This window comes from Coptis chinensis, chromosome 4 (assembly GCF_015680905.1).
Source record: "Coptis chinensis isolate HL-2020 chromosome 4, ASM1568090v1, whole genome shotgun sequence".
Lineage (NCBI taxonomy): Eukaryota > Viridiplantae > Streptophyta > Magnoliopsida > Ranunculales > Ranunculaceae > Coptis > Coptis chinensis.
This window is the reverse complement of record NC_141459.1, coordinates 100,182,244-100,207,303: the sequence shown is the minus strand read 5'-3', so window position 1 is coordinate 100,207,303 and position 25,060 is coordinate 100,182,244. Positions and strand designations below refer to the sequence as shown.

The 25,060-nt window shown below is 37.4% G+C and overlaps 1 protein-coding gene and 1 pseudogene across 2 annotated transcripts in view; one reads left to right on the top strand and one right to left on the bottom strand.

Annotated features, from left to right (window-relative positions):
- Positions 1–25,060, bottom strand: part of LOC147506206 (uncharacterized) — a 168,239-nt gene that overhangs the window by 7,918 nt on the left and 135,261 nt on the right. The gene's annotated exons all lie outside the window — the stretch shown is intronic.
- LOC147506215 (gamma-tubulin complex component 4-like) lies at positions 607–6,083 on the top strand (annotated as a pseudogene). Its single transcript, XR_015219743.1, has 9 exons — positions 607–732; positions 1,134–1,270; positions 1,382–1,475; positions 1,523–1,630; positions 1,684–1,767; positions 3,569–3,655; positions 4,842–4,897; positions 5,019–5,219; positions 5,393–6,083. The product of XR_015219743.1 is annotated as a gamma-tubulin complex component 4-like (transcript).

Here is a 25,060-nt window from a genome sequence, read left to right as displayed (position 1 = left end):
AATGCACTAAAAAGGATAAACAATACAGCGCAAATAGACAATCAGCTCCTCACACACAAACCTCATCCCCTATTTTTTTTGGATATGCTCCATAGAATAAGTAATAACAAGTGGAAAGAAAAATCTAAACTAGACGCATGTTGGGAATATCTTACACCGTGTCTCGTGATATCCCTTTGCATGTATTAGTTACAACCTCAGCGAGAATATCCAAGCAACTTTCAACTGATGATACACGAGATAGGACAAACACTAGCATGCACCTTCATCTTAATGTCTGGAACAGTCAGCTTTTCGAGAGAGAATTCAAGTAAAAAAAATTGGGCGGAGCCCCTTCACCGAGAAGGGGGTGGAAGTGCCTCGATGACAGGGGGGGTTCAGCCTCAGTGAGGGGTCGTGTTTCCCCGGTCATGTCCTCAGCAGGAAGTGGGGCGGTAGGTGGCGGGATGCCTCGTCGGGGAGTGGGGTTTCCACTCGAGTGACCCGAGTCCTCAGCATCTGTTTCTAGTATCAAATTTAATAAATACGTAATAAACACTGTATAAAAATACGATGTGGGACTAAAACATGTTTTTTTTAATAATAAAACTTAAAACGGCAAAATAATTCCTGGGACTCAACTTTATATTGGAGACTTTGTCTATTCACAGGTCAGCTGTTTTGCATGTGGAGCAAGTTTTGCTTTCTGATTCCGTACCTATTTTGGCTTCTGTTACTCAGGGTCTTAATAAGGTGTGTGTGAATTACTTACTTACTGTTTTGCGCGCTTTATTTACGTGTTGTGAAATTAATGTTGTGTTGCGTTATAAATGAAGAAAAAGAAGAGTATTATTGTGTTGGTATGAGATGTAGTGGGGAAATGTAAATGTTTGTACACTTGCTAGTGGAAAATTTTAACATTGGCATATTGCAAGTGGGGTATATAAATCTGTTGTTTATGTAGTGGGCATTGTCCATCGGTGAATTTGCCGATCAAATATTGGCAAATCTAATCACAAAAAATTGTTTACCCACTATGGGCAAACAATGACTGTCATTTCCTGTACGTGATAGAATTAGTGTTTCCGTAGATGTTTTTTTTGTTAAAATTTTATTTATTGAGACGAAGATAAAAGTGGTTTATTTTGTTTCAGTTTTTTGTGCTTTTACCACCTCTTCATGAGCTCATTGTTGAGATTGAACGGGATGACATTCGTGGTGGTCAACTTCTTAACCTTTTGCACAAACGATGCCACTGTGGAGTGCCTGAACTGCAAGCATGTATCCAAAGGTATAAGAAGTTAATTTTCCTTACTGTATACAGATTTGTTCTTTTTGTGTTTTTGGTTATGTAATTTGAAAATGATTTTCATTTGCTGTTTTTTACGTACCAAAAGTATAGGCTTCTTTGGCATGGGCATCAGGTTATGTACCACCAACTTGCGTCTTGGATGGTTTACGGAATTCTTCAAGAGCAGTATGGAGAATTTTTTATAAGAAGGTACTGAATCTCTGTTTATTAAATTGAGTATCAAATTTTTAGACTGATGTTGTGGCTCAACACGTGCAGGAATCTTCTGAGTTTCGCAAAAGATCATTTGAATACGTTGTCGACTCTATTCGTGCTATCGCGGCTAGTCATCTTTGGCAGGTGAAGTTTATGTCAATTCATTTCTTTCGGCCCGCCCAACCTTTTTTTTCCAGCTTGTTGTTGTACGCACTGACTTGAATGGCCACCTTAAGGCCCTTAAAGATTATTTCCTTCTGGCGAAAGGAGATTTTTTCCAGGTAAAGAATACCCCTTTCCCGACCTTTTCATTTATCTCCTGCAATTTTTTTATTCTGTAAAGAACCTTACTTTGCATATACATGTTGTCCTTATTTTTTGCTTGTTAAAAAGATTAGGCTTCATGTTTTGCTGTCCTCCTAATCATAGTTGTAAAAGACTGCTGTTATTAATATTTGGACAAACCACTTGCATCGTGCTAATGTTCACAGTGGAATGATATTGTGTGTGGTATGAACAATACTAGTCATTCCCTGTGCAAGATGTTGGTGCACGTGTTACAAGCTCTATCCTGCTTACACCTTTGGTACTGTAAACAAGTAATTTAAGAGAGTATTTTTCCATTTCTTCAGATTCTCATGGTTATCATTCAAATTATCTTTAGTGTTTTTTGAAAGTGACAGGTCGCTGCCCTGGAAAATAATATTAAATGTCTTTATGTAAGAGGAAACATCAAGTATTTACGAGACCATAAATGTAACAAATGGTTGTTTATGGGAAGCATACATCTTCAACTTGATTACTCTCATTCTGCTCATTAGTATTTACTGGTTTGCTGTAGAATGTCTACACCCATCTACCATTCTAGCCTTCTTTGTTAACATGCGTAAGGTGTGAAGTCAGACAGGATAGACACCTCCACTGCAACTGACTGGTGGACATAAATTACTTTGAATAAAAATAGAGATAAAGATTGAAGTTGGAAGAGAGAGAAGGGGTGGGTACTATTCGTTGACTCTTAATTACGTTACTTTATCTATTTAGCTTTGTTACTGGGGGAGAGGGAATGGACCAACAAAGAAATCCGCTCTTCTAGTTAAGCCATTGAACTGAGTTTGAAGAAAGAAAGCCTTCCAATTGAAGAGAATTGAATAAAAAAAATTGGAGCTTGTGGAAACCCCCACTACATGGAGAAAACAAAGTAGTTTAATATTTTCTACTAGGGAGAACTAGCAAGGAGCGCAAGACGCCTTCAAATGTTTCTCCTAATTTAAGAGAGCTTCCCTCTGCAGTATTTATTGGCGGGTCTTGAGTATTCAGATCATTGAAAAGACTGAGAACTTTGATTGAGATCGAAGAGCATTGGAATATTTGCTTGAGATATCCTTTTGAAGGATTGTTTTTTTAGGATTTGGAGGAAATAGATTTGGTTATACACCAGCGCAAAAGCACATTTCCTTCGAAGCAGAATCATTTGTCTGTTGAAGACAGGAGGCAGTTGTTACCACTCACCCATGGTTTGGTTGGGTCCGAAGGACAAAAGCTTTAAACTTTGCGGGTTAAACTTGGTAGCAAAGAAATAAATAATGATGTATCCAAGTCACAACATGGTGAGGTGTTTTTCCCTCTTATACCTCCGCTTTAGTTAAAATAGACACGTCCGGCCTTTGAGACCTCCGCCTTTAATTGGAAATTTCGAAGAGAAACGACCCTCAAGGATAACACACCTTGGCTGCCTTCATTAGGGAAACTAACAGTAGAAGGAGAGTAGGATACATGGTATGATTTCTGAGGGACTATACATGTCTCATCTTTGTTTTGTTGGACTGCGCACTTCTGTCACGGAGACCGTATACTATTTTCCTGCAATATGTCATCCTCGGCAAAGCCCAAAGTTGATCTTCTTAAGCATTCCTTTTGGAATTGTGATTATCATAAAAATATATTGACATACTTGTCAACCCCCAAAATGAATTTAGTAAGATCATTCTTGGTCTTATAGAAGATCAAATTATCACTTGCTAGAAATTGGAAAAAGCTCTCTATGTTCATTACTAATACAGTTTTTACTAAATGTATCAGTGTTTCCTTGAAGAAAGTCGCCATTTGATGCGTTTACCACCATGTCAGTCAACTGCTGAATCTGATCTCATGGTTCCATTTCAGCTGGTTAGTTTGTTAATGTTCTTTGCATCATTGTCATCATCATTATGTTTTTATGCTGCTATCAGTTTTCTCCTTGCACCATCTAGTTGGAAAATGCACACATTTGACTTCTAATGAGATCCTTGACCTGCCTGTTAACCAACCAAGTTTTTTTTGGAGGTTGACAACCCCTACTTTTGACTTCTTAGTTCTCTTTTCCTGATGTGTTCCCCCATCTATTTCTCTTAATGTAAATTCTGAATTTCTTCACTAGTCTACCTGAGATTTGCTTCGTTCAGCATATTCCTTTTCATTACATACTGATGTGCATAGGGTTATACAAGTATCATTATTGTTTTGTTTATCTCTACTTACTAAACAAGCTGGGGCACTTGAGCCACAGGCCCACAACAAACAGGCCAATAAAGAATTCTTTAGTTGCCCCTCTATCTCGACACATGTAAAAGTGGTTAACCCACTAACGCATGGTTACTATGGGCATTTCCTGTAGAAGCCATCAGATTAATTCTAAGCCATGGTCAGAATTAGGACATTCTCAAATATCCAATTATATGTTTAATAGACATTAACTTCAACTAAGTAAAACTGAGATAACTAGAAGCCTCACAACTGCACTAACCAACTTCGCTTCATTTCTATATCTGCTTTGCCATGTCTCTGTCAACTTATCACTAGTTAAGACATTACCTTTTTGCCCATTTAATGAAAAAGGAAGAACAGGTTGATGTAACTATGTTAGGGCGTCATAGATTATCATGTGCACAGCACATGCATACTAAATCCGGTAAAAATATCTCTATTAGTTTGTATTTCTATTTTGATTCATAGTTAATTTAGAATTAGAATGGGCACTATTTTAGTTTTCCCAATACAATTAGGATTAGGAATTGAATATCTTTTTTGAAGAAAATATCAAAGCTGAAAGTATTATGCCTACAACTGTTTATATAGAGAAACTAATTTCTAAAACAATTCCTACTCCAAATTGTACTGGGAAAACTAAAATAGTACCTATTCTAATTCTAAATTAACTATGAATCAAAATCACAAGTGCAAATAATTGGACTCTAAATGTGAATACATATGTAGATTACATATTAACTTTCTCATTCCTTTCTTTATTTGGGAAACTTAACCTCATGGTATAAAATAATGAATTCTAACGAGGTTTTTAATTTTTGTTATGCAGGCTGCGATAAAGACTATAAGTGATGAAGACAAATACTTCTCTAGAGTATCGTTAAGGTTTACCGGCCAAAAAATGACTCTTGCTATCTAGCTGGACATTTTTCCCTCTAGTTGTCCATTTTCAATTCAGTTTTTGACCGTTTCATTAAGTTAAACTAACTTTATGTTTTCCAACTAGGATGCCTTCATTTTGAATCACAATGGCGTCCACCCAAACGAGTTTACCAAAAGTGAGAGTTAGCACTGATGAAAACTCAGGTTTTCTTTCACAAGGAAATCCTGCTTCAGAGATGTCCCTAGATGGATGGGATGGTATTGCTCTTGAATATAATGTGGATTGGCCCTTGCAGTTATTCTTTACCCAAGATGTGCTCTCAAAGTATGCCCCCCTCCACTTTCTTTTTCTTTTGCATCAAGAAAAGTCAACAAAATCATTTTTAAAGATTGATTCACTATATGGCTATCTTTCCTGCAAAACTGAAGCAAAACCCTATACTTTCCAATCTATCGTACTCATTCCTTCCATATATATAAACAATTTGTGTGCTTCAGATACCTCAAGGTTTTCCAGTACTTACTCAGGCTGAAGAGGACGCAAATGGAATTGGAAAAATCATGGGCATCAGCGATGCATCAAGATCATACAGAATTTGCTAAACATTGCCATGATCGGATAAACTGCTCTATATCTCAACAATGAAGACAAAGGAATTAGACCAATGTGGTGTGAGGGAGCATATGGCTTTCTTGATTAGAAATTTACAGTTTTATATCCAGGTATGTGTTAACTACTTAACTTACACAAACAAAACCTGTGTATATATATCCATCACACTGGAACAATTATCTTCATCATAAATTAGGTTGGGTTTGTATTGAGGGAAAAGACTGCATGTGGGATTTCGTTGTTTTGCTTTTCTTCTTTTTTTAAGGTAAAACGTGGATAATCATAGATTTGGTAGTTAGGTTTCACTCCCTCTTTGAAGGAGAGAGATGGTGTGCATTACATAGTAAAGATAGAATTGTTGTTTTTGAATTTTAAAATGCTGAGTGGTTATCAATTAGTTAGTTTTTGGGAAAAATTATCATTTATGAAAAGCTCCAAAATGAGATCTTTCAAATGAGAGCAGTGATGGGTACCATAGTATGGAAAGAAAAAGGAAGTATATCTTGGTCTTAAAAGTACGTGTGGTGTGGGGTGTGGCTAATTCAACCTCCATGATTAAGATATATACAAGCTTATAAAAGAGTAAAAAAATTAAAAAATAGGTGGAAAAATGGGTTGTCAAAATCGGCTTATTAGGCAAGCCTATGCTGTTGGACCATGAAATAGTGGGCGCATACTTCAAAGTAAAAAATACATGGGGTGAGGAGTGACTTGAAAACACCCAAAACATTTTGGGAGTAGGCATTCCAATTTATTGCTTGAAAATATTGTTAAGAGATTATCATGTTGTTGAGATTTTGTGTATATTCATATTTCATTTAAATATGTGTTTTTGTCCTTAGTGTTGTCATTATCAATTTATTAGTAGTATGTAAATGTAATTGAGTTAGTGATGAATGGACGCTTACATAATAAATAAAATGGACGCTTAGGTGATCATAGATGGTTTCATATTTAGCTTGGAATTTTTTTATTTTTGTGTGATATTGTGAGTGTGTTCAATCCCATGTAGCATAGGAATCATTCTTGGATTCTGAATAATTGTATCACATACCACTTACTTGTAGAGTATTCTCAAAAGGCCTTGACACGTGTAAGTGGTAAGTAATACAATTTATCTAGGATCTAAGACGACTTCCAATCTGTATCAATAGAGGTTGCTGGTCTCCACTTAGCCACCCAAAGCATGCCCATTATAGGGGTGTGGCTATGATGCACGGATACGGGTACGGATACCGATACGATGACACGGGTATGGGGTGCGATCACGACTTTTATGAAATATTAGAATCTGGATCTGGCCCTATTGGTGCGGCTAATAAATATGAATATTTTAAAATATGTGTATAATGAAAATTATGTTAGTAGTTCTTTGAGTAAAGTTAGTTAGGAACATGTGAAAACTATTATTGCACATGTTAAAAGTCAATACTGACTTGAAGTCTCAAGAACAATTTACATTTCTTGGAATTAGAACTATTGGATCGAGGTCTATTTTAGAGATTCGGTACCTAGAAGTATCCGGTACCGGGGACCCGTCACGGGTGCAATGGCATTTTAGGAGTATCCGTGCATCATACGTGTGTGGTTTTCTCGATGGTTTCCTACTGATGTGAGATAAAATCCACTCAGGGAATCACTATAAATTTTAGCGACCTACCACTTAACACTATTCCAACTTATCCCTTTTAAAAAGGAATACCGTCTGATATTCGACAACATTTTAATTATAATGTCATGCAAGTAAAATAGGTGTCTTTCAAATTTGCTTTGGTGATTGGCTCACGTCGACACCAGTGACCTAGCGGTATGTTCTGAGCTAGCTAGTGTTAGGATGTTCTCTTCTAAGCAAAGAACAAAGCAAATACATTAGGCTCAGATGTATTACACAAGCTAATCTATGAGTAGTGCTACACAACCACAATGCAAGTTCACCGCTATGTAGACAGAATCTAAATCTCAATGCTACATAAGCACAAAGTAAGTTAATGCTACATAAGCACAAAGTTGGCATGTTGCTACACAATTACAAAGTAAGCCAAGTGCAGAATGGCTGCACAACCACAACGTAAGCCCATTGCTACAAGAGCACAAAGTAAGCCAAAGTGTTACGCAAGCACAAAGTACGCCAAGTGCTACACAAGCACAAAGTACGCCAAGTGCTACACAAGCACAATACACAAGTATAAAAGCACAGGAATGACAGTTTTATTGTTACAGGTATTGTGTGGAATAGGCACATAATTTCCACTACTGCCTCGTTTGCGCTCCAGCACGGGCTGCTATTGTATAAGTCCGACCATGTGGAGGAATCAGTTGAACAGATATTACAGGTGCTATAGCATACACATGATCATGCACTTCACGTGCCCCTGGCTCTGCCTCCCACTCCCCCTCTCTACGGTCCTTTATGTGGCCTCTGCCTAATGTGTCTTCTTTGGCTGTTCCTTTATCTGTGGGTGTACCTATTCTTCTGGATAATTAAAATTCTTACTTACATGGCCCTTCTACCCACATCGGTACTGATAGTACCCCAAAAAGATTTGATCTGTTTATCCAATAACTGGCGATGATGATCCCCAGTCTTTTTGGTTCTTCTTATAATGTTGTCATTGATGTTGTTGCGTGTGATCAATATGATCTTGCTCTATGAGTCTCATGGACTCGTTGTATCCACAACTTCACGAAGTGTTTAGTGTTTGGTGTTAAGTGAGATTTCACAAGTGGCCTCAAGTAATCCTCTAATCTCTGCTCAAATTGCTTGCTTTCGTTTTGGCCTCATCAAATGTAACAGAGTAGCAAATCGAGATAGTCAATGATTCTCGAACTTGAAAACAATAATGGTAACTGTTTTAATCCTAGAAACTCTACTCTTGGCCTATTTAAGGCTTTCTGGGAAGTAAGTATAAATGAAGTCAAATCTTTAAGTAAAAGCTCTGCCCGAGTGAGTGTGGCTGCTCTTTAGCTTTAGTCATGAACTTTCACTAGATAGAAGCATCTCTTCCTGACAAACTGCAACTAACCTCTGTTCGGTTTTATAACCTGTACTGGCAAAAGTGTTTCCATATCTTCCTACCAGTTCTCCGCCTCCGTAGGATCAGTCATACCATTCCTGCACAATTGCGACTGCCCTGATGTAGTCCCAACCTTTTGTCGAGTCACCTTTTGTGAAGTTTGGTTAACTGTCTGAGCCATCTGCTTTAAAACCAGTCACATTAGCTAACCAGTTTTTCCGTTCCTCTCCTGTTGTAACTCCTTGTGGTGGTGGTGGTGGTATATGATGCGTCTCTATGCCAATGCTTGCCATCAACAAGTACTTCCCCCTGCCCACCACCAGGAGCTACTAGAGGATAGGTTCCCGAAAAGTGGTTAGCTAACTAGGCCTTTAGACCAAACAACTAAGACAATGGGCACAAAGGGTGACTCTGTTGGAGGTTGGGACTATAACAGGACATGCAGTTGCAGTTGTGGCTGGGAGAGTTCCTTACCAGGATGACTGGAAAAAACAGGTAGGGAGGTTCTTGAAGATGGATCCTTACCTAAATTTGGTGGTACGAGTGATCCTATAGAAGCAAAGACAGGTGAGAAAATATGGAAGCTCTTTTTGCTGTTATGGGTTAGACAGAAGTGCAGAAATTGAGCTCCAGTTTGTCTGAGAGGAGATGTTTTTATTTGATGGAAGTCACGAGAATTGAGGAGAAGCATGTACTCACCCGTGCTGAGTTATGCAAAAGATTTTATTTACTGTACTTTCCAAAGAGCCTTAGATCAGTTAAGACTAGAAAGTTTTAAGGCAGGGTACCTTGACTGTTTTTGAGTAGGAGACTAGCTCCATTTGCTATTCGATTATGTTTGGATGAGTCCCCAAGGGCAGGGAATTTAAGGAGGGATTAACGGATCACTTGGGAAAGCTCACAAACACGGATACTTTGTGAAGTTGTAGGTAAAAGCATCAAGCATGTCTCTTAGAGCAAGATAACATTTATCACCCGACAAGGACAATATTATCATATGAAGCAACAGATTAAGGAGTCATTAGTTACTATTGAGAAATGAACAGTGCAAACGTTTTTTTTGGGTTACACTACCCTGTGGGGAGAAGGGCCATATCATTCAGGGATTGTAGTTATCCTTAGATTGGATGCCACCTCCTCCCTCCCCCCAGAAACAGAAACAACCAAAACAGTTAATCAGGGCAGAGACTGTAGCTGCAATCTGAATTCAACAGATTCTACATAATCCTCCTTAGGGTTGAGTTTATGCAAGTATGCAACATTGGCTTGTGGGGACGGACAAAAATGGGAATTATGCTCTATTTTACAGAACATCTGTTAGAATATTTGTTTCTTTAAAGGTTGACATTCTTGTGAATCTCATGCGTTTATGCTTGTGTATCACTTGTATTACACTGTGCATGTGTAGCACTGTGCCTATGTTATGCTTCTGTAGTACTTAGCTTACTTTCTTCTTGTGTAGCACTTGACTTTGTGCGTGTATAACACTAGTGTACCACACACACCTGTAACTATTTTCACTATTAATTACTGCTTTGTGCTGCCTGGGATTTGACAACATATGTTTTTTCTTTAATATTGTATTGAAAACCGTTTGGGTTTTAGATTATCCACCATTAAGGTGTCTATCAGTAGATCTGATCATGCATAAACTTTATCTGGTTCATTAATTTCTAGCCTAGATCTGATCTTCTAAATTTGAGTGTCTTCTTAAAACTTCAATAGGATATTGGATATTCAGGTATGTCAACCTTTTAGGATACAATGAGGATCTGATCTGGTAAGATTGATGTAATATTTTTAGCGGTCCTTTTACAGCTGTTTACAGATAGATGTTGTCCCCATTTTAGGTCATGAACGTCTCATCAGAGTCTTACTACTTCTTTGCCTGTGGGAGTCTCAGGCTCTTTGTACAATATTATCAGTTTGAGAATTCCATTTCTCATAATAAGGTCTGATTTCTTTCCTGGTTGATGTGATAGAATCTCAATGGAGCGTTTTGCATGCTCATGTCCAAGATTCTCAACGATTTCACCCCAACTTGTAGGGTTTCACCAAGAGTAAGTTAAATGGCTTTAATATCCACCCCTAACACACACACACACAGGTGTGCACCTAGACTCCTCATATCAACGCAGTATGACAATCTGTTTTGGATGTCCATTACTTTCTTTTTTAGATTTTTTATTAGATGGGTTTGTGAACTTTACCGTCTTTCTAAAACCTTCAACTGAGGATATGGTCTGATATAACCTTTCATTACTATTCTTTTGTTTTACCCTTTTAGGCAAGATTTTGTTCCTTTTGAAACATTTGTTGAATGCATAAAGGCAAATATTATTGTCTAATGGATTAAGCAAATAGCCCTTTTACTCTTTATCTTTAAAAACAAATGTCAGGTAGCCCTCTGGCTCTTATTCTGCCAAGATTCTCTTATTGATATTGAATGTGGTGTTGATATACTTTTTTTAGATATAACAATTAATAGGTCTTATCGATAATAAAATGATATTAAATGAGGCCAAATGGACCTCTAACTTGATCTTAACTAATAACAACTAGCAAAATTGGTAAACCTTTGGGTGATGATATTAGAGGTCTGGGTTCAACCAATATATATCAATGAGTTATTGTTCTCTAGTATAAATGGCTTCGAAGACCTTATTCTCTCATACTTATCATTTTTTTGAATTTTCCATTCAGTTTCTTTTACACACTACCACTAAGCCCATAACACCCTAATAAAGACCTCTAGCTCAATTAGGAATAGGATAGTGTGATAATAAGTAGTAGTTGTGACTTCGACCTCGGCTCTACATTTGTCATTAAGTATGTGAGGGAAGCGTGTGCCAGCTGCCTGCTTGGAGATATAAAGCAGTGGAAAAATAAGAGAAATTGTGTTTTGACCGCGTACATAAGAACCTACTTAAGGGGCTATCAAAGGATCGAAGCGGCCACCTTTCATTACTTTTCATTATTAGATCACTGCATGCATGCTCATGCACGTAGATGTTTGATTATTGTATGTATATTAACTTGAATTTGAAAGAATAAAATCCTTATTTCCCTTGCTAGTGAGATGTCTAGATACACGAGATTAATTAAAAAGCGAGCCCTTATTCTTGAGTCGTTGTAGTATAAATGAAGTTTGTGAGTATCTTCTCGGAAAACTCTCCGCGAGGGCTATAACTTCGTCATTTAGGGAATTCCTAGTGGTTCAAGTACTGTTAAATCATCCCGATGCAACAGCAGCTCTGCGAAATGAGATTTAGCTTAGAATGACACATTTTATCACTTATCGTTTTAATGTCTTCTTTGCTTGAGGGACAAGCAAAGTCTTTGTTGGGGGGTGGTGTGATAAGCACCAAAAGCGTAATATTAAACCTCGAGAGACATAGCATTTTGGTCGATTATGTGTTTAATAATCATGTAATAATTATATTTTCATTACTTTTTGCGGGTTTCATGATTAAAATGAAGATAGCGATAAAACATGCATCAAAGTCTGAGGAATCACGGGAATATTTGGAGTTTCCAGCTCGACCCGTAAAGCCAAAGTTTCAAAAAGAAACGAGAACCCGGTCTGCGAGCGGGCCACGTATGAAGCGCGGGAAACTTAGATGCTTTCGGATCGGATAAATCTAGGTCTTAGGCGTTGGCTAGTGAAAATTGCCAAGTACAAGAATCTGGGAATATTGGAATTCCGCTCGATCCAAATAAAGCCCGAACAAAGCGACTAGAGCCGAAGTTTCCAAAAAAACGAGAACCCGGTCGCGAGCGGGCCCACGTATAAAAAGGGAAACTTTAGGAAGCTCGAATCGGATAAATCTAGGTCTTGAAGCGTGGGCTAGTGAAGGCTGCCATAGCGACGAGGCGACGAACTCTGTATGAGGACAAAAGTAGTAAAAGCGCCCAATTTCTGCTTGGACCACACTAAGTGGACACACTCTGCTATGACCCCGAGAAGGCATGGTAGTCGGCATAGGCGGTGGCAATTGATGGTTTCAAATTGATACCATCGTCGAAAAGAAGAAGCGTATCGATTCAAACTGGTGGTTTGAATTAACATAAACTAAAAACAAAACATTAAAATGGCAAAGGACAAAACTTAAAGCCGTTGAAAACAAAGTTTGGTTTGAACCATTCGATTAGCAAAAGAACAAAATCTTAAATATTCACGGGTCACTTTTGTATTGCCTATATATATGAAGGTTTAAGCGCCCGTTAGAACACCGACATATTAATGCTTTAGCTACGTTAAATTTCTTTCTTGATTACTTACCGCTAAAGCTATTTTGTTTTATTGACTTAATCTGATGAAGTTATTTTACCTTAATAACAGTTATTTCTTTCCTTGTTTAATTTCTATCGCAATTATTTACTTAATGTATCTGACAAAGTTTTATTATTCCTCATGATGATGAGCTAATCCCACCGGGGGAGGGTTATCTTTGCTTCGTGTAAAATCGAATTGACTTCGTTAATATTCTAGAATCACTACTTAGGAATTAGACATAGAATTAACATCCGGTCCCAAAATGGCGAGGCTGTACAAGTTAGATCTTGATGCTCGGGGAGACCCGATCTCCTGTAGCGACCGAAATGTCACCATGTAGCGACTCTGCAGTGTCGGAATGACTCTCCGATTCGTCCGGTGATGTGAACTGTGCGAGGAAGCGAGAAATAATATACGGGAGATGAGGTATTATCAAAACTCCTTATGCTAGTGAAATCGACCTAGAGATGTGGGCATGCACTAGGGATCAATACTCGGCGTCGTCTCGAAGCGGGGGCGAACTAGAGATGTAGTGATTTAGTAATAAAAGCTGTTGAAAAATGATTCTTGCATGAGCATGATTAACTCTCTCTCCTGTTTCTCTACTTTTATTTACCTACATATAATCGCCGTAGTAGTAAGTTATATTATTTGCATTACCGTTATTTTAATTAAAACCAACTAAAAGAAACCTAAAAATCCTACTCACGCTAAAGTTGTAACTCGGTTGTGAACCTATCCAGTGCCACTAAGGTTTGGGCCGATCCCTTTTCGACCTATCTACCAATCCAGCGTGAGTAAGGTAACTTGACTAAAGCGTCACGACAATCTGAGCGTTGGACTTTGGACTTTGGACTTTGGACTTGGGTATGGACCTCGGACTTTGAATTTATGGACCTCGGACTTAAGAAAATAAATGGCGAAACCAATAAGCGTGCACAAAAGCGTTTTATCAACATCGCCCATAGAAGCGTGACCCGCGCTCAAAACAACTGGAACTTCGAATTTGCTTTGGCGCTTTTGTGCCCAAAGTGAACACACTGCGCTTTCGGTGATTTTGCGGATTTCCACGGGTTTGATTCAAATTTTCAATTTTCAAGTTTTTGGTGTTCTAACTTGTTATATACACGAACAGCGTAAACAATGCTATTCATAAAGCGAAGCAAGGGCCTTGTCAATTATTCCTTTCTTCCACCGCGTCTCGGTTAGAGGTTTTACTAGTATATCGAGAATTGTTTGGAGTGTTGCATGTTTAGTTAAGTTGACTTAGTCTTGTATGAGATTAAAGGTGCGGGCCGAAGAAAAACAACTAGCGTAATTACCGCGGCAGCGTCGACAAAACCGTCTATCTAGTATACCACCCATTACACCCACAGCTACTATTCCACACACCACGATATAATGGCTAAAGAAAGAGACTCCTCTCGACTTCTACAAAGCCTTGGCGATAGCCCCGAATCTTGCATCGTTCTAGCGGACCCGGTGGGGATTTCGAATCCCCAAATATTTTTAATTTGTTACCCGTTTTTCATGGTTTAGACCATGAAAAACTTTATCGGCTATCGCGTAGGATTGAACAAGTCCTAACAACATTCCACCATCTACGGTTGGTGCGAAACAAATTAAAGCGAGGGTATTCCCTTTCACCTTAGCCCGATAAAGGCGTCTTGGTTAAGCGCCTGGCGCTTAATTACGTGGACTTCGTGGGCTAAACTTGTTAAATTTGTTTATGGAACATTTTACCCTTTAAAGGCGGATGAGATGCTTTCCAAGATTCATTTCTTTTGACAAAATCCTCATGAATCATTTTTGAGGCTTAGAATTGTTTCACCGATCTCCTTATAGAGTGTCACATCATAACCTAGCGAAAGACCGTTAGTTAGATTGCCTTTTCAAAGGACTTCTACACCACCATAAAGAAGTCCTTGACATCATGTTGGTGGTAGTTTCTTAAGTAAAGGAGCCACCGGAGGCTTATAAATTCTTAGAAGATCAATCTAAGAAGAACAACAATTGGGGAGGTAGCGATTCCTCCGCTCCTCTCCTTCTTCTCTTGAGGTTAAATATGATCAGGGCTTAAAACTCTTATCGATGCCCTCACTAAAAGGTAGATGCCATCTACGTTCAACAACAACCAGCTCGGTCATGAACATTAACTTTCTACTTCGTTGTAATGTGCATTTGTAGTCTTGAGCATTCCGACTTTATTGTCCTCTTGTCTATGCACAAACACCACCCTGACCATCTACCGGACAAAGTAGTAGTGACCTTGTTGGAGAAACAAAATCAAATTATGCAACAAAACTCAACTTGATGAAAGATCGGCATGATCAAAACTCTACAATATGATGAAACAAAGCGATGCAAATGATGCGTATTTGTGCAAAAGGTTATTGACATGTCTTCTAACCAAAATAATAACCAAACCGGCGTGTTTCCAAATCAAAGCGATTGCCTAATCCTAAGTCGACAAACACGCCTTTGAAATAAGCGGTATTCTTTGTAATGGTAATATAAACCAAAGGGGACCCTCTGGTGATCCACTACCGCCGTTGAGTGAGTAGTTGATAACCAAGTGACTATGCCTAAAGATTACCCGCAAACTAAAAATGATACCATACCAAATACTATAATAGAAGCCGAAGACCACTGGTTGTAGAAGTACCGGTTAAACCATGACCAAAAGGAAAACATTACAAGACCCGATAATAGAAAGTGAAGACCACACTGTAGAGGTTCAATATGGACACCTAGATGGAAAGCGGCTAGAGATAAAGCAAAGACTAATAATACTTTTATCCATACGCTAAAAATAGCGATAAAGCAACATATCCCAAAGACTAGTTATGTTTAAAAGGGCCGAGAATTTTGATGAGATTAGGGAAGTGTTTAAAATTTGACTATAAACCTACCTTTTCTAGAAGCTATAAAAAGTCTACTGGACCGCTAAGTTTCTAAAAGAGTTGTGCACCAAGAAAGGAAAACCAACATACCCCCGAAGCATTCTTAAGCTGAACAATATCCTCTTTATATCGAACATAGCAGATTGTTAAGTCAAGGACCCACAATTAGATCCTCTTGTACAATGCACCTTAGGTGATACGATAAGCACCCAAAACTTATTATAAAACCTGTAGAGACATAACATTTCGGTCGATTTTGTGCTTAATAATCATGAAATAATCAGCGTCTTCGTGCTTTTGCGGGTTAGACAACTAATGTAAAAATTATGATAAAGCCGATTATTTAAGCGCGGAATAGGGAGTATCGCGCATGTCTTCGATCAAGCCCATGTGAAGCCCAACAAATCAGGACTAAAGCCCAAAGACTCAAATAGTACGAGAATCGGTCGAGGAAAGCGGGATTCTGTAGCGAAGCATCAAACTTCCGAAGCTCATATCTCTTGAACCAGGACTCCGAATGCGACGAGTGAGCTGCTCCGACGATCAGTGCGACGAACTCTACGAATAGGCGGGAAGTTGTAAAAATGCCAAAAGACCGGACTGCCACTGACACTGTACGTGGACCCACTAGGCGGGCCCATAAGATTTGATGAGTCATCATGCAAGTCAAGACAAAAGTGCAAATAATTGGTGCAAATTTGACACCTTGCATGAAGTTAATGAGTTGGTTGGATTTAGGTGATGATTATCTAAAAAAATGAAAGGTGTCAAATGGGGGTTAGTTGTGGATAAGTGAAAAATAAATGAGAGGAGAGTGTTTCACGTGGGAGAAGAGAAAAAAGGCTTTCTTATGTAAAGGGGGGCTGATTTTGGGAGTTGGCTAGCTTTTACTTCCTTGACTTTTACTTTTCATTTACTTCCATGTCTTTAATTTTGGTTTGGAGTTCTTAGTTTTTAGAGAAAAGCTTGTAACTTGTTAATGGGGAACTCTCTCTAGTTTTAATAAACTCTTCTTCTTTTAGGTAAACAGGTGGTAGTTTTCTTGTTTCATTCTCTTTCTTTTTCATTTCACTTATCTTCTTGTAGTTTAATTCAATCCACAGGATCATGAGCTAAAACTCTCCCCGAGGGGAGGGTTAATGATAACTCATGTGAGGATCATCTACAAATTTAGGATTCAAAATCACTACTTAAAAGACTTAGGTTCTATTTTTCATCCTGTCCCCAAAATGGCCAGAGATTGACAATTATCGATCAATTGTTGTAAAAGTAGAACTAGGAGTTGGAATGATATTTCAGAGATGAAATATCATTTCAATTACATTCTAGCATGATATGTTTAGAGATAGGTATATTATGTTAGGGATTTGAGATGGTAGTGACTGTTTCTAAAAACACTTGTAGCTAGGCCTTGCATGAGTAGGATTAATCCTTCCCTATCTTTCTCTCTCTTTCATTTAACTATAAACAAACTTACAAAATTTAGATAACTTGTGTAAAAAAAATCTATCTATCAAATCCTTCTCACTTAGTTCTCGAGGTGTAGATTTAGGTTGTGATCATTTAAATTCTTGTCTTAGAAGTTGGAGCGAAATCCTACTTTCGAACTAGATTGACATTCTAAAAGAAAAAAACAGTGAGTAAGGAACTATTGAGTTTTAGCCGCGTAGTAAGTCAACTTCTAAAAACACTGAAAAGTGCTAAGATCAATACCTTCATAACAAGCTGCTTTATTAGACACGGGGCGAGTGTTAACTTACTCCTTTTTATTTATATAAACAACTAGGTCTAACAAAACTTCAACCAACCAAAATGACTTTGCGGTTAGCCCGATCGTTCTATTAAGTATCGAGGGTGTAGTTGAAAATATTCTCTTTAAAGTTCGGGATTTTTTTTACTATCCGGCCGACTTTGTTATTCTTGACCACGAGAAGTTGCTCATGATTCCATTCCCATCATCTTAGGGCGTCGTCCTTTCTTGGCACCGCTTGATACCCCAAAATCAATTGTCGGGATGGCTCAATGACTCTTTCTTTTGAAAATCTTTACGTAGAAGTTAACATGTTTAGACAAAAGCAGGGGACAACTAGGTTTACTGTAGAAGGGAAGTGAAGTCCATTGAGAGTTTATACCTCACATTAGTCGCGGTGACACTTTAGTCCCCACACTAGTAGATACCCTCTTATGGAAGAAGACAAGAATCACAATTTCTACTCCCTAGGCGTAGATAACATCAAGGAGGATTTCCTCGACTCTTTTGCAACCCTTCTTTTGCGCTTTCCTGCGAGTGCTCTCTATTGACATCCATTCATCTCTTGGCCATGGCCGGAAGAAGAATTTTTAAGCCCTCATCCCGGTGATTCTTCTTACCCACCTATTGAGGAATGTCTTGCATATCTCAAGGCCTCACGATGATATAGACCTAAGAATACTAGTTGAACACCATTCACCCACCTCACATCCCGTATTAAACTCGTTCACCTTCCATCGCGAATGTTCCTCGCCCTCTACCTTTTTAAAAAACCATTGAGTTTGTACTTGACCTTGGCGTTTCTCTATGCTTCATAACTATCTAAAAACTGGTGAAGAAGTAACACCCAAGGACAAGCCACGACACTTTTCATTTTTTACATTTTTTTCTTCTCAAAATTATCCACATCCTACATATCTTCCACAACCATCAATTTTCTCTCCGTTCATTTTACTTGGCATCCCGCCCGTAGGAGGACAAAGAAAAGCTGTATGCTTTCGATTAGATTTTAGATCTATAAGGCTTTGCTCTCATTCCACTAAGCTATGTCATAGGAAATCTTGGTGCTTAATTCGTTTGATGGTGCATTCCATGTTAATTATTTGTGGAAAGACCCCTGACTTTTTCGATTGTTGATATATGGTAAAATTTGCATTTTAATACATATATATTAGATAAAGTCTCGAGTATCGACTATAAAAGACTCATTTTATTCTTGGGTGTACTCCATTTCAATCTTATGTTATGGGAGTACACCATTTAAGGCAACGGACCCTCCTTTTTGGGTGAGTGGTTGTAAGTGTCGGATTCTTAGTCTACGTTTCATGTGACTCGCGCATTTATCTCTTGCACTTTTCTCGTGGATTGAGTAGTGCTTCTCTATGGAGTGAGTTTCATTTTTATTTCTTTATCGTAATTTTGTTTTGTTTTCTAAAAATCAAACATATAAAAACTAAATAAAATAAAAACATAAACATATATTAGTAAGTCTAGGGAATCGACTTTAAAGACCCAAGTTTTAAAGTATAATACCAACTTTCTAGAGTATAGGCCAAACAAAATTTTCAAACTTAAAAGAGTTTTCCAATTTTGTTTTGGGGGTCAGCATATTTTTGGTATTCAATTCAAATCATGTTGCCACCCTAAGCCTGTCATGTTTACTCGATTAGAGTTTGTGTTAGTTAGTATGTACCGGTTTAATTGTGCTTCATATTATCATATCATCTTTACAATATTTACATTCTGGTACTACCAATTTTTCCCCGTTTCTATGGTAAATTCTTTCTTTATCTCTTTACACTTTGAGGACAAAGCGTTGATTGTTTGGGGTGGGATAGAAACATTTGCAAAATTAGACACTTTTATGATGTAAATTTCGCACTTTTATTTATAAAATGTTAAAAATTATAAAAATTAGTTAGTTACATAATTTAATTGTGCTATTGAATTGTTTCATGAACCCCCTTCTCCTAAATTGTTTTGGGGTGGTATAGAAACCACGATGTAAATGTTAAGCACATATTAGGTTGTATATTACATTATTATTTGTCTTAAAAAATAAAATAAAAATAAAAAGTTTATGCTATACACTTATGAATATTGGTATTGTTTCTTTCTCTATGCTCTTAATAATCTAGAAGTCTCCGTAGCTTTTGCATTAGAATAGTTTTTAGAAACTTAGGTTAATATGTAGGTAATAATCTTTGCATCTATCTATAAATATATTACATGAGTATCTATGATTGTTTGGCGATAAGTTTATGAAATCTAGGCTAGAGTACTTATTCTACAAATCTGTGAGAATATAGCCTAAAACCTTATATGAGTGAAACATTTGAGAAATGACCACAAGGGAGAAGTATATTCGAATAGAAATCACCGTCCACTTGCTTGACCACTATACCATGTCCTAAAGAGAATTTAGGCCACTTTTTGGATCGATATAGCTAGAAATTTGACCTAAGTATATATTTTCAGCTAGTCGACCCACTGAACCTTTCATTAGCCCTTCCATAAACCACAATTCATTTTACCCTGTTACAAAACAAAACAAAATTAAAAAAAAAAAAAAAAAAAATTAAAATAAAATAAAAAAATCGACCTAATTTTTAGGATAAAGTGAAGAATAGGATGAGTGAAGAAAAGAGAAAAAAACGTGTAAACAGAAATTAGTTAGTTGCTTTAGAAAGAAAAAAAAAAGAAAAGAAGTTTCCATCAAAGAAAATAAAAGAAAAGAAAAATAGAAATAAAATAAAAACTCAAAAATAGAATAAAAAGAATTCGAAAAGCTAAAGAAAAAGGCTAAGGATGGAAACAAAGTGTAGAAGCAAAAGAACAAGGTTTTCTCTAGTTCAGTAATATGAAAACCCTATTATCTCGGACTTGTCTTTTTGAATATCCGTTTCCTTCATTCTTAAACCATCTCTAATCCCATGACACCTAATAAAGACCTCTAGCTCGATTAGGAATAGGTTAGTGGGATAGTAAGTGGCAGATGTGTTTGATCAACTTCGGCTTCCTTGTGTGTCATTGAGATTGTAAGGTAAAAGTATGCCCACTTGACCTTTGGAGTAGCAAAACTTGAGTGGAAAAATCGGGAGTGATTTTTGTCTTGACTTTATGTGAGAACCTACTTAAGGACACTATTCAAAGTTTGAAAGCGGACACATTCTTGCATTTCATAGCATTACTCATTGTATATATGTTTATTAAGTAGATGATTGATTATTATGCATATATTAGCTTAGGTTTCGACATGATTATTACGTATTCATTGCTAGTGAGATGTATAGATAATTGAGACATAAATAAGGAAACAATAGTTTTATTTCTTAGTCGTTGTAGTATAAATGAAGTTTGTGAGTACCTTCTTTGGAAAACTCTCCGCGAGGCTATAACTCATCCACTAGGGAATTCCTAGTGGTTTAAAGGCATTATTGCGTATGGTGGTGCAATCTGTCGCATTTCAAGAAAGCGAGAGTAGATAGAACTCCATTTTTGGTCACTTATTCTAATTTCTCATCTTTGCTTGAGGACAAACAAAATCTTTGTTTGGGGTGGTTTGATAAGAGCCCAAAATTGTAGTTTTAACCCCTTAATCATCATACTTTTAGACCCGATTATGTGAGTAATAATTAAGAGTTAATCACCGATTCGTGTTTTATGCATTTCGGGCTTCAAAGTCCATTATATGCGAGAAATGTGCCACCTTAGCGAGATAAAGGAGCAAAAAAGTCGGTTGCTAAGGAGTTACGTGAATAAAGGCCAAGATTCAAAGAAGACAAAGCCTTTGTAAAGCCCAGGTCAAAGCTGAAAAGTCAACGAGGCTTGAGCTTGATTGCACAAGTCGTGAGAACTTCGAAGGCGTATCTTTGAACTTCGGACCTTCGGAATTGAAAGTATCTTATGTCAAAACGACCGGCTCGGAAAGAGCTTTCCAATTGTCCAAGCCTTGACCCAATCAGAGGAGCAGAAGTGGACGAAACGTTTGCCGAAGCCAATTGCAGCTGAAGAGCCCATTTTGGACTAAAGAAATTGGGTTTTGGGCCCGATTTTCCGATTGAAAACATGGCTCAAGCCCATGCACGATTTTTGGATCTGAAAGTATAAAAACAAAAGCTTGACTTTTTGTTAATGGTAGATAGTTAGGTTAGAAAATAAATTAGGTTAGGATAAGAAAAGTAGCCATTAAACCTTAGCTTTTAGATCTAGATCTAGTTTTTTTTTACATTCATTCAATTAGTTAGTTTAGAATCATATTCAGTTTTTAGAATAAAGTATTAGTTCTTCATTTCAATTTAGATTATTGCTTAAATTCTTATTTGGATTTAGTTGTCTTAAATTCATAATTAGTTATTCACAATCTTAGTTCTAAATTAGTTTTAATTTCAGTTTAATTTAATTATGTCTTGTTCTTATTATTGTTCTTGTGTTGGGAATGGTAGTATAGAAATTTCACATCAAATCATTACTCTCATCATTGTTCCTTTTGGGTTTGATTAGTTGAATTCAATTTAAGTCTAGGCAGGTTAAAGAGTGGAGCGAATCTTTACTCATTATATTGCATGATTATGTTTTGAGAGTAAGAAGAATTGATTAAAGCGTAAGAACGGTAGGATTACGTATTAGTGTTGTTAACATTAATATTTAGGATACTATTATTTTTACGGATATCAAATTGATATATTAGTATAAACCTCTAACTAGAGATACGAGGTATGGAATAAAGGAATACCTGATTGCGTCCTTGCTTCGCTTATGAATAGCGTCTTGTTTCTGGCGTGTTGAGTGTATATAACAAGTTAGAACAACGAAAAACTTGAAAAATCGACGTTGAATCAAACTGTGTGGAAATCCGGCAAATTTCATTTCGGTAGTCGCTTCAACTTAAACTTCGGATTCACGATGTTTGGCGGGTCGCTTCGGTTTGGTAGTCGGCTCGGTTTGAAGCGTAGTCGGCGCTCGGCTTCGATAACTTGAGATGACATCTCCTACATTGATACGGAACAATCTTTTGAAGATTTGTTCCAAAGCACTACTTATGGTGCTTGGTTTCTCGCAAAGGCGATCACATCGTAAATTTTGGGAACGCTTATGGTAAGACCTTTGAACTTTATTCTCCAACACTAGCATCTTATTTTTACGATAACTGCATTTTCTTTGAAAGACCGGATGGAGAACAAGTGTTGTCCATCAACATTGATGATGAACGATGGAAATTACGGGTTCTTGCTAGCATTTGTTCTTGGACTTGCTATGCCCATTTGAAATACAAGACCCGTGGTGCTATTGGGTAGATAATATGTATGTCTACACTTATGAGTTTTGCATGAGTCCTATGGGGCGGGCATTTTCTGTATCGAGGACCAAGGGGAATATAAGCGTCGCCTTTGGTAGCTGTCTATGAACATAGGAGGCTGTTATGTTTTGGATCATGCTAAATATTTTAGGGAATGGCGTTTTTCTTACGTGAATGATGCCACTTGCGATTGTCTTCCTTGCTTTAGCCCACGGGGCGTATGTGCCATGACCTTCCACGAGAACCTTGATGTCTAGTTTAGCTCGAGCCCATAGCATGAGGCATAAGTACCTTCTTATGCATTTCTAATTCCGTATTATGCTATGTTTCTTTCTGTTTTTTGTACCGTTTCCGCGGATTGGATTCACGATGCGACAATTTATGCGACCCACCAATAGTATTATTCGATCTTTTACGTGCAATGACTTGGCAAGGGTGGAGGATACAACCTCATCAGGTTGCACCCACACCCCGTCCAGACCAAGTTAAACTTAATAGGTTAACAATAATAGATGATAAATGGCGGGAAGCACGGAAAATTATCATGGCATGGCGGGGCGAAGAAACCTCCTTCTTTATAGAAGAAGATGATGAGGAAGATGATGAATAAAGCGGGGAGATAAGGTAAGTTTTAATTCTAGTTAGTGTAATGCGCTTATGTCCCAAGCAATTTGATTCTTGTTAACCCGTAATGGGTGGAACTCTTATAGAGTTGCGTCGGTTTTATTTCCTATATTAATGCGTTCTAACCTTGTTTTGCGGATGTTTGAATTTCCTTGGCGCTCAATGGTATTTTTCCTACCCTCTTTATTTAAATGCTTTGAGGACAAAACATGCTTCTTGTTTGGGGGGGGGGGGCATAGAAACACGTGTAATTAAGGCATCTGTTAGGATATAAATATGTATAATATGCATTTGTTTCCTAGTTAAAATTTCAAAAAAAAAATCAAAAATATAAATAAATAAGTTATGCTATACACTTAGGAATATTGGTATTGTTTTCTTTCTCTATGCTCTTAATAATCTAGAAGTCTCACGTAGCTTTTGCATTAGAATAATTTTTAGAAACTTAGGTTAATATGTAGGTAATAATCTTTGCATCTATCTATAAATATAGTACATGAGTATCTATGATTGTTAGCGATGAGTTTCTAAAATCTAGGCTAGAGTACTTATTCTACAAATCTGTGAGAATATAGCCTAAAGCCTTATATGGCGAAACATTTGAGAAATGACCTGAGGGAGAAGTAAAATCGGATAGAGAAATCCACCGTCCACTTGCTTGATCACTATGCCATATCTAAAGCGAGAATTTAGGCCCTCTTTGGATCGATATAGCGAGAAATTCATACCTATGAATTATATTCCGCTAATTAAGCCCCTCGAGCCTTTCTTTAGCCTTCCATAAACCACAATTCCTTTACCATTTACAAAAACAAAACAAAATAAAAATTCAACCTACCCGATTTAGATCGGTCGAGAATAGAATGAGTAAAAAAAGAAGAAGAGAAAACACAGTGTAAACAAAAAGTTAGTTAATTGCTTGAGAAAATAAAGAAAAGAAATTTCCATCCAAAGAAAAAGAAAAGAAAAATATAAATAAATAAAAACTCCAAAAACGGAATAAAAGGGAGTCAAAAAGCCAAAGAAAAGAAAAAAAAAATATGGCTAAGGATGGAAACAAAGTATAAAAGCAAAAGAAAATAACAAGGTTTTCTCTAAGTTACATAATGTTAAGACTCTATTATCTCAGACTTGTCCTTTTTGAATATCCATTTCCTTCCTTCTTAAACCATCTCCTAATCCCCACAACACCTAATAAAGACCTCTAGCTCAATTAAGAATAGATTAGTGTGGTAGTAAGTGGCAGATGTGTTTGATCGACACCGGCTTCCTTGTTGTCATTGAGATTGTAAGGTAAAGTGTGCTTGCTGCTGCTGGAGTATGAAAGCGAGTGGAAAAATCAGTGTTGTATCTTGACTATTATTGTGAGAACCTACTTAAGGGCGTTCTTGAGTTTGAGTCAAAGATACGACCCCGGAAGTTCTCAGCGACTTTTGTGTGTTGTTTACGCCGCGTTGATTTTTCAGCTTTTGGCCGGGCTTTAGAAAGGCTTTGTCTTCTTAGCCTTTAATCCGAAACTCCTTAACCCAACCGACCTTTGCTCCTTTATCAGCTAAAAGTGGCACATTTCTGCATAATGGACTTTGAAGCTGAAATGCATAAAACACATAATCGATTATTAACTCTTAATTATTACTCACATAATTGGTCTAAAAGTATGGTATTCTGAGGTTCTGGGGTTAAAACT